The sequence below is a fragment of the Jatropha curcas genome, chromosome 1, assembly GCF_041381405.1.
Source record: "Jatropha curcas cultivar XTBG-Jc1 chromosome 1, XTBG_Jcur_1.0, whole genome shotgun sequence".
NCBI classification, from domain to species: domain Eukaryota; kingdom Viridiplantae; phylum Streptophyta; class Magnoliopsida; order Malpighiales; family Euphorbiaceae; genus Jatropha; species Jatropha curcas.
In genome coordinates, this window is record NC_143151.1 from 10,403,306 (window position 1) to 10,413,024 (window position 9,719).

Consider the following 9,719-nt stretch of genomic DNA (forward strand, 5'->3'; position numbering starts at 1 on the left):
CCAACTTTCTTACCATATTATCCACTTTGGCATTGAGTGCGGTAATGACATCAATCTCATAAACTCCTGCAGACTTTTTCCTTTCAGAACTGTTTTGATAATGGCTGTTGTTTGTCATCTCTTCTATCAAATTATATGCTTCATCAATTTCCTTTTTTTTTCAAAAGATCTACCAGCAGCTGCATCTAAAGTAATCTTTATGTTATGAGATAAAGCATTATAAAAAGTTTATACCTGTAACCACTTGGGTAAGCTATGATGTGGGCACTTCCTCAATAGGTCCTTAATCCTCTCCCAAGATTCATACAAACTTTCTTGATCTTGGTGGGCAAAAGTCATTATCTCATTGCGAAGCTTTGTTGTCTTTGAAGATGGAAAGAATTTTGCCAAAAATTTCTAGGCTAGTTCCTCCCATGTAGTAAAACTTCCAGTAGGGCATGATTGTAACCAAGACCGTGCCTTATCCCTCAGAGTGAAAGGAAACAGTCTCAATTTTATGACATCCTCAAAAACTCCATTTTGCTTGAATGTATCGCAAATCTCTAAGGAAATTTATGATATGGGCATTAGGATCTTCACTGGGCAGACCTCCATATTGAATTGAGGTGGAAAGCATTTGAATAATTGCAGGTTTGATCTCAAAATTGTTAGCTTCCACCCTAGGCCTAGTGATACTTGAAGTGGCGTCATTCAGAGAAGGAGTTATGTAGTCTCGCAAGGTGTGGACAGGAAGTTAAGGTCTTCTATTGTTATTATTGGGCCCTAGTGGCACAATCTAATGTTCTCCTTGTAGAGGATTGTTCCCTATCCCAAAATCATCATCCATATTTACTTGTTGCTCTTGTTCTCTCCTTTGTGCTCTCCTACCAGCGTTGCTTCTGCGACAAGTCTTTTCAATTTCAAGATCCAAGATTAAGGGCTCAGTTTTACCGGATCTTCTTTGCATAAACACCTGAAATATTCTTCTAGAAAAAAAAATAAAAGTGAAAAATAAAATAAATATCTAAATTAATAATAAGGTAATTAGTATGTGGGTCCCGTATATGTATGGCACAACCTAAGACGGGGGTGAATTGGATTTTCTAAAAATAAAAATTTAACTTTTAAAACCAAACTTAGAATTCTGTTGCAGCGGAAGAAGTATGCATTTGTAAGAGTGAGTTATTAAGGTTAGAACTTCCTCATAAAGCTCTATGCAGAAAATAGAAAGACTTTGTAAAAAACAGTTATAGATTAGAACTACTTCACAATATCTTATTCAATTTCAAAAACTACTTTATGAAGGAAAACTATTACTTTTAGAACCTCCTCGTAAGTTTAGATATGTATTAAAAACTATGTGAGATACAGTTATTGAATTTTGAACTGCTTGACAAAGCTCTAAGCCAGATTAGAAAACTAATTAAAACCCAAATAGTGAGATATACTGAAAATAGAAGAACAGTTTAGAACTTGGTATATTCACTATGCAGAAGTCCGGAGTTCTAATATTCAGTAATAGATAAAGCTTATTCCAGTTTAGAACATCAAAACCATTAACAAGTTTAGCATTTCTAAAATATAAATAGAAGTGTGAGTAAAATAGTATCAAGCAGAACTTCAGAAAATAAAAAGATTAACATAGTGACTTTATAGTGGTTCGGCACTAACTTGCCTACATCCATTCCCTAAGACTCATCTTGAGATCCTCAACTGTGTCATCTCTTTTCAAGGGTAAGAGACAAACCAACAGTACAAGGCACTAGATCAACTCCTAGATCTACACTTTGCCCCCCTAGATTTTCTAAGGTTCTAGTTAACCTCAACCCTTTCTGTTTTTGGCAGAGAACAGAAACTCGAATCAAGACATTAGAAGCTCTCTCACAGAGAAGGTTGCTTGATAACCTATTTCACAATAGCTTTTCACCTAAGCTATTACGCATATGTTTTCAAATGAAAACCTGTCTACAAAAGATTACAGAATCTAAATAGACAGACAGAAATGCAAATATAAGCACAGAGAAAATAGTATTTAAGATTAGAAAATCGTTTTAGAGATCAGAACTGTTTTTCAAAAGAAATTGTTATAAAATTTCTTTTCTCTTTTAAAGATAAAACGTGAAGTAATAAGATGAAAAGAAACAAGGGAGTTGAGAGTAAGTTTTGAGAGATAAAAGATTTGATCAATGGACATATATTCTTAAAACAAAAACCCTTCGTCATTTAAAGAGAAAGACACCTTTTATAGAGAGGGATGAGAATCCCATTTTAGAAAGTAAGATCTCTTCTTTTCAAATCAGGATATTGACTTTCAAAATTTAGAAGATACAGAGATCGTTGTTACCAAAAATTCTTTGAGTCAATATCTTTTTCTTTTAGGTAAACGAATAAGAGAGAGATTTTAGACTTTCCTTTAAAACATAATTTTCGAAATTAAGAATATGTAAAATCTTTTTCGAAATATTTTATTACCAAAAATGATTGAGATAAAATCTCTTTCATTTAGATAAGTAAATAAAACCAAGATTTTGGATTTCCTTAAAATAATTAGTTTCCGAAAATAAAAACATAAAAGAACTTTTTAGAATTATTCTATTACCAAAAACGATTGAGATAAATTAAGTCTCTTTCTTTATGTAAGTGAATAAGAATCAGATTTTATAAAGATATTTTCCAAAATCGAGAAAATCTTTTTTTAAGAAATTTGTTACCAAAATGATCGAGGCATAATGTCTTTCATTTTACGTAAGGGAAATAAAGAACGAAAGCTTTGACTTTTTAAGGAAACATTTTCGAAAATATTTTTGATAAAGAGAGAAATTATTTTGGGCTTATAAATGAACATTCTCTCTATCCTACAACAAATCCTAAAAAGCCAACCACTAAAATCTTCAATGGTCTTCATGATCTTCAATCTTCCTTAGATTTGTAGGATTTTGCTTTGTTTATATTTTTCATATTTAAATCTATATAAAATAATGTTAGCACAAATAAAATAATTGAATTTATTTGTTTTGCTTTAATCATCAAAATCTCGAGATAAAAAATTGACCCTTGAGCTAACATAGTATTAATATTGGTAATGCCAATCCCCGGCAATGGCCTCAAAAACTCGACAGACTTTTTTACAAGTGTATGAAATCGCGACAAGTAGTAAAAAATGAGTAGAGTATCGTCCCACAAGGATTGTATACAAGTACCAAAATTGTGTTAACTTACTATTATTTAGACAACAATAGGGAGAATTATTTTAATGAAAATCTAAATAAGTAAAAGAGAAATAAAAAAATCAAGCAAGACAATTCGGTGAAAAGAAACTAAGGATTAAAAGCTACTAGGGATTTTGATTTCACTTAATTCCATTCAATTTATTTTATTAATTTGATCATTAGTTTAATTGTTCTAGTAGGGGAAACAACCTTAAAATCACTAACAAGCTCTCCCGATGTATTGTTAGCTATTTAACCTGGTCTAATTATCTATCTTCCAATAGCGCAATCAAACATGAATTAAATCATTAAGTTTTATGGTTTTTTTATGAATTCATAACCTAAGGTCATTAACTTATGAAAACCCCTCATGAGTCAAACCATATAGCTTCCGCATCAAGTTATTATTCCCATGTAATTTTGTTATCTTTTTCGTATCAAAAACCCTTCTCTCGATAGTGATTAATGAAATAAATCAATCTAGGGGAAAAACCCTGCATGAAAGTATTAAGTTCAATAATAAATTATACTTTTAACAAAGAAAAGCAAATCTAATATTATAAATTGGAATCGACATTAAGCTACATCAAATTCCTAGTATGAGAGTTTAGTTTGACATAGTAATTAAATAAAACTCAATTGAATTTGTAAATAATCCCATGTAGAATAACAAACAAAAAGAGAGTTTAGAATAAAAACTAGTCGACGGTGAGCTTGAACGGCTTCTTTAAATCTTGACACAAATCTTTAGCACTTGAATTCTTATGAGAGAAACTATGGAAGAATTAATAGAACAAAAGATGGTATATGGAAAATAACCCTTAATCATAGCTAGTCTCTCTCTTTTTATAGACTATCTGAAAATATATTCCTGATCCTTTTAGGAAAGTAGATCTCCTATTGAGTAAGAAATCTTTCTAAGATAGAAAACTGTTTAGGCTTTATCTTTCTTCCCAGTTAGGACTCTTTCAACATATGAATAGGATTTACTTAATTGGAACGTCAGAAAAACATCTTATGCGAGTCCATGCAAGCGGCACGGGCTAGAACTGATGTTTTTGGCCCAATGTAAAGCCTAGTCTTCAGCACGGACATGTTGTCTACCATGGTCTGGGCGTGCTAGGCTCTGAGTCTCTAAGGTGGATGCAGCACGGGTCATTCTTTAATGAGCATGCTCAAGGATCGACAGTTACTTGCGGCACGGGCGTGCTCTCTAGCACGGCTTGGGCATGCCAAGGTCTAGGGACTTCAAGGTAGTTGCAACACGGGCCGTGCTGGAGTGAGCACGCTCAAGGATCGACAACCACTTATAGCATGGCCGTGCTGTCTGGCACGGTCTGGGCATGCTCGCTTATGAGTCTCTATTCAATTCAACATGGCACGGGGGTGCTAAACGACACACCGAGGGCATGCTAGCTTTTGAACCTAGGAACGCTCTTTTTTGAATTTTTAGTTGGTTTCCTATAGAATTGCTGTAAAATTCTCCAAGATCAAGTGAAATGTGATTCAAAGAAGCTTTAAACAAAAATATAAATAAAACTAAATAAAAACTAATTAAAGTAGTAAAAAATCCTAATAAAACTATATTAAAAATACTATAAAAATAACACCTATCTGTTGGCTTAAGGGTCAATTTTATCTTGAAATTTTTATGATTAAGCAAAATAAATAAATTTAATTATTTTATCTGTTCTAATATTATTTTATGCAAATTTATTTATGTTTAAAATATGGAAAACAATAAACAAGGCAAATCCTACAAATCCATGGATAATTAAAGATCATGAAGACCATTGAAAATTTTAGTTGTTAGCATTTTAGGATTTGTTGTAGGATAGAGAGAATATTCACTTATAAGTACAAAAACATTTCTTCTCTCTTTCTCAAAAATATTTTTCGAAAAAGTTTCCTTGAATAGTCAAAATTCACGCTTTTAAATTACTTACCTAAATGAAAGAGATTTTGTCTCAATCATTTTTGATAACAAATTTTGTAAAAGATTCATTCATTTTCGGAAACTATCTCTATAACAATCTTGCTTTTATTCACTTACCTAAATGAAAAAGATTTTGTTTCAATCATTTTTGGTAATAAATATTTTGAAAAAGGTTTTTATGTTCCGAAACTATTTTTAAGGAACGTCCAAAATCTTGCTTTTATTCGCTTACCTTAAAAGAAAAGATTTTGACTCAAAACATTTTTGACAATAAGATCTCCGTATCTTCTAGATTTGGGAAGTCAAAATTCTTATTTTAAAAGCTAAAGATTTTACTTTCTAAAACTTGACTTTCATCCCTCTCTATAATGTGGGTCCCGTATATGTATGGCACAACCCAAGAGGGGGGGTGAATTGGGTTTTCTAAAAACAGAAACAAATTTTAGAAATTCTGAACAAAATATAGAATTCTAAGTGCAGCGGAAAACACACAGAACTTTGTGAGAATAAAATATGGATTAGAATCACCTCACAATGTTCTAATTATAAAAGATAGAAAGTCTGTGCAAAGTGCAGCTATTGATTAGAACAACTTCACACTGACTTATACAATATCAGAGCTTCTTTATGAAGGAAAGTTATTGAAATTGGAACTTTCTCATAAAGTTTGAGAAATCATATAAAGCTATATGAAAGACAGTTATTAAATTCAGAACTTCTTCACAGAGCCTTAATCAAATATCAGAAAGACTTTATGATGGAAAGTTATCAGGATTAGAACATCCTCATAAAGTTTAGAAAATTAATTAGAAACCCAATTAGTGAAATATACTGTGAATAGAACAACAGTTAGAACATGGTATATTCACTTTATTAGAATACCAGAGTTCTAATGTTCAGAATAGATAAGACTTATTACTGTTTTAGAACATCTGAATCATTAACAATTTTAGCGTTTCTAAAAATTAAACAGAGGTGTAATAAGAGTAATATCAAGCAAACTTCAGAAGTAAAAAGATTAACACAGAGATTTATAGTGGTTCAGCACTAACTCGCCTACATCCACTCCCCAAGACGCATCTTGAGATCTTCAACTATGTTATCTCTTTTAAAGGGTAAGAGACAAACCAACAGTACAAGGCAATAGATCAACACCTAGATCTACCCTTTTGTCCCACTAGATTTTCTAAAGGTTCTAGTTAACCTCAACCCTTTCTCTTTTTGGCAGAGTACAGAAAACTCGATTCAAGACATTAATATCCCACACATGGAGAAGGTCGCTTGATAACCTCTATCTCAATAGCTTCCAACCTAAGCTATTACACACAAAAGTTTAACAAATAAAGAGCCTGTCTACTATAGATTACAAAATCTAAATAGACAGAAAGAAACGCCCATATAAGCACAGGAAAAACAGTTTTATCAGATTACAAGATCGATTAGAACACAGAACTGTTTTTCAAAAATAATTGTAAAAATTCTTTTCACTTTAAATATTGAAAACATTAAGTATAGAGATGAAAAGAAAATGAGGGTAGAGAGTAAGTTTTGAGAGATAAAGATTTGTTCAATGAGAGAATGCTCTTAAAACGAAAACTCTTACTTCACCAATGTTCAAGACGTGAATGCTCCTTTATATAGGAAGCTAAGAAGCTGTCGCCTTTGGAAAGAGATTTTCTTTTGAAATCAGAATATCTTCTTTCCTTTTTAGAAGATATGAAAATCTTTGTTACCGAAAATTTATTTTATCCTTTTTGGTAAGAGAATAAAACACGATTTTACTTTCCTTTGATCAAAAGATTTTCGGCAGCAATATTTGGAAAATATTTTTACGGAAGGATGCTCTTACTAAAAACGAGAAAGATTCTCCTTCGTTTTTTAAGGTAAGAAAATAAATTTAAGTACTTTAGATCTTTCAAAATATATTTCCGAAAAATGTATGATTTTATTATCAAAAACATTAGAGAAGAAATCTCTTTAGTTTTAGGAAAATAAATCATTTCGATTTAAATAATATTTTCGAAAAATAAAATATTTTTACGAAAGAAATTATTTTGAAGAATTCTAATTTTCCGAAAAATATTTTTGAGAGAAATGGAAAGAGATTTTCTTTTGAAATCAGAATATCTTCTTTCCTTTTTAGAAGATATGAAAATCTTTGTTACCGAAAATTTATTTTATCCTTTTTGGTAAGAGAATAAAACACGATTTTACTTTCCTTTGATCAAAAGATTTTCGGCAGCAATATTTGGAAAATATTTTTACGGAAGGATGCTCTTACTAAAAACGAAAAAGATTCTCCTTCGTTTTTTAAGGTAAGAAAATAAATTTAAGTACTTTAGATCTTTCAAAATATATTTCCGAAAAATGTATGATTTTATTACCAAAAACATTAGAGAAGAAATCTCTTTAGTTTTAGGAAAATAAATCATTTCGATTTAAATAATATTTTTGAAAAATAAAATATTTTTACGAAAGAAATTATTTTGAAGAATTCTAATTTTCCGAAAAATATTTTTGAGAGAAAAATAATTTTTGTGCTCATATATAGATTTTCTCTCTATCCTATAAAGTATTCTAAATACCTAGTTACTAGGTTCTTCGAATATCTTCACACTCAATGTAGGACTTGCCTTGTACGATTTCTTTCCATACACATTCTGCATAAAAAAAATATTAGCACAAATAATAATTTTAAATTTATTTGTTTTGTATTAATCATCAAAATCCGAGATTAGAAATTGATCCTTGAGCCAACAATCTCCCCCTTTTTAATGATGACAAAACCAATAAATTTAGCAAATATAAAAACATGTGCTCCTCCTGAATTTTATGCACATAAGTTCTAAATATGTCAAAAGATCTTTAATATGAAGCAAATTAGAACATGTATTTTGCTCCCCCTGAATAGATGTAATAAAACTGTTTTATGAAAATTTAGAACTGGGGAGGTCTTTTTAGAAACTGATTTTAGAACTAGCAAAACATAGGCAAGATATTCTAAGTTCTAATAATCAGAGCATATGTATATATATATATTAGAACTAGCAGAGATAGACAAGATGTTCTAAGTTCTAATAATCAGAACATATGGTCAGAGCAAAAACAATAGAAACTGATATTAAGAGAAAAAAAATCTTATGTCCAATTTGCAAAATAGTCGTTAGAATAAGAATCTAAGTTCTAAAAACACTCAGCTTATCATATAGAGAATATGCTCAACAAAATAGACCATATAGAAAGCAATAGCCATCACCAATCAACACAGATATAAGTACCTTAGTTACTAAGTACGTACCAAAATATTCAGAACATCACCAAAATACCTGCATTCTCCCCCTTTTTGTCATCATACAAAAGGGTTAGACACAATTAAAGCAAAATAAAGAAAAATAAACAGTTCAAAAATATAATCCTACGAAGATAAAACAAAAATAAATTGTTCAAAACATATAAGAAACAAATCAGAGAGGCTTAGAACCAGTTCTAAGTCTCTTAGAACTCCTCAAGTTCTGAGCTGGAGCAGTCTCAGAAGAACTTTCTTGTCTTTTAGAAGATGGGTGTAGTGGAGGCTTCCTTCCATGAGTTCTATGCTTTCCTGCAGTATGCTTCACGTTCTTTGGTTTCTCTGAGGAGGGGATGTAGGTTGATCCTTTCACTCTGAGAGTGGCTAGCTTCCTTGTATTTACATCCTTCATTCTTTCCAAAGTCTTGATGAGTGATTGATTTTGTCCAATTATAGTCTGACACTGTTGTATTGCCTCATCAAGCTCTTTGTTGTGCTCTTCTATTAGCTCCTTTTCTATTCTTCCCAGCATAATTTCCCTGCTTCTTTGAGCCGACAACAACTCAGACTCTTGTTCTGTCTTATCCTCAGTAGTTTTCTCTTCATTGCTAATTTCTAGCTTCTCAGTTTCAGCATCACTACCTTCCTCCACTTTCTTCCCTTTTTCTATCTTTTCAGACTCTTTCTTCTTTTCTGTTTCTTCTTTTTCTGATTCTTCTTTCTCTGCAATACTCTCCTTTTCAGTTTCCTCTTTTCTCTCTTCTTCTAATTCTTCTTCTTGTGTTTCTTCTTTCTCTTCTTCTGCCTTTTCTTCTGTCTTCTTTTCCTCTTCTCTTACTTTCTCTTATGATTTCTTTTCTTCTTCTACTATTTCATCTAACTTTCCTTTTTCTTTTCTCTTCTTCTCAATTTCTTCTTTACTTTCCTTGTCCTTCATTACTTTTTCTTTCTTTGTATTTCCAGCTTCTCTTTTTACTTTCTTTTCTTTTTCAATCTCTTCTTTTCTCTTCTCTTCCTTCTCTTTCTCCTCCTTCTCTTCTTTTTCTTTCTTTTCCTTCTCTTCTTTTTCTTTCTCTTCTCCTCCTTCCTCGTCCTTCATTTTCAAAGACCCGCTATCTAACTTGGAAACAGACTGACCAACATACTCATCTAGATCAACATCCAAAGACTCAAACACAAGAGTAAGAATCATACCATAAGGTAGCTTTTTGGGATTGTTCTGCAATTTGTCAAAAAAAATGTGACATAGATTGAGAGGTTTCTTCTCAACTATGTGCCACATGATACATAGCTCTACTTGATTCACATA

The 9,719-nt window shown here is 31.4% G+C and overlaps 1 non-coding gene across 1 annotated transcript; it reads left to right on the forward strand.

The window, feature by feature from the left end:
* The first annotated feature begins 250 nt into the window (after positions 1 to 250).
* On the forward strand, positions 251 to 357 carry LOC119370084 (small nucleolar RNA R71). Its single transcript, XR_005177660.1, has one exon. It is a non-coding gene; the product is annotated as a small nucleolar RNA R71 (small nucleolar RNA).
* Positions 358 to 9,719: the final 9,362 nt, after the last annotated feature.